The 1,146-nt window shown below is 43.5% G+C and overlaps 1 pseudogene; it reads left to right on the forward strand.

The window, feature by feature from the left end:
- Positions 1 to 273: 273 nt before the first annotated feature.
- Positions 274 to 1,138, forward strand: LOC111140608 (annotated as a pseudogene).
- Positions 1,139 to 1,146: the final 8 nt, after the last annotated feature.

Below are 1,146 nucleotides of genomic sequence, written 5' to 3' on the forward strand. Positions count from 1 at the left end.
TGCCTGTAAAATGCACATACTTGTAAATACTAAATAATTTACAATAGGTAAAGCATGAGTAAGAGTGATTCAATGAGCACTATACAAAGAAATACATCAAACTTGAGAAATCATTAATTAATGAAGACATGTGTATTGGAAAGAAAATCTCAGGGGAAAGTAGTAGCAAGGGGAGAATTTTGAATTTATTTTCCACAAACAGCCCACGGCTCATGTGTTCATGCAGACTCCTCTCTTTGTGGATGTGAACACTGAGCCCCGGAGAGTGACAGAATGGCCTTAATGGATGTGAAATTTGCTGTAATCTTCCTATTGCAGATGGTCCTTGGAACCCCGGGGAACTTCTTACTCTTCTGTCATTGTTCATCATCTCTTGGCTTAAGGGAATACATTTCAAAGTCCACAGATTCGCTTCTTAGGCACTTGACTTTAACTCCGTGGTCATTCTCTCCAGAGGAATCCCAGTGGAGGCTTTTGAGTTGAGATATTTTCTCAGTGACTTTGGATGCAAAGTTGTTTTCTTGGTCCACAGAGGGTCCAGGGGGTTGTCTATGGGCACCATGTGCATCCTGAGTGTCTTCCAGGACATCCCCATCAGCGCCTGGAACTCCTGGTGGGCAGTGCTTAAAGGGAAACCTCCCTAGCACATTGGCCCCTCAGATATCCTTTGCTGGATCCTGAATATAAACCTAAATATTATGGTTCCTGTGTATGTGACTGACAAATGGAACAACAAAACACTTCAGAAAATATGGAGTTTGGATACCGGGCTTCTGCACTTCACGACAAAGACACAGACTTACTATATACGGTATCGATATCCTCCCCTGATGTTTTGTGCTTGGGACTCATAACTTGGGCCAGTGGGTTCCTGGTTTCCACCCTGTACGGCATAAGCAGCAGGTCCAACACATTTATAGGACCAAAGTGTCCCCCAGATCCTCCCCTGAGATCAGAGCCACCCAAAGCATCCTTCTGCTGGAGAGCACCTTTGTGTCTTTTTATACCCTCTCTTCCATTAATTACATGTATTTTTCTATACTTCTGCCCTAATCAATGCATGTTTTCCAACGGCTTGCCCCTTTGTTCTTTGAGTCATGACCACTGTGTATCCAGACTCTTTTCTGTGTGCATGAGAAGAAATAC

Source organism: Enhydra lutris, unplaced genomic scaffold (genome assembly GCF_002288905.1).
Source record: "Enhydra lutris kenyoni isolate GAN:26980312 unplaced genomic scaffold, ASM228890v2 scaffoldscaffold6052, whole genome shotgun sequence".
In the NCBI taxonomy this organism is placed as follows: Eukaryota; Metazoa; Chordata; class Mammalia; order Carnivora; family Mustelidae; genus Enhydra; species Enhydra lutris.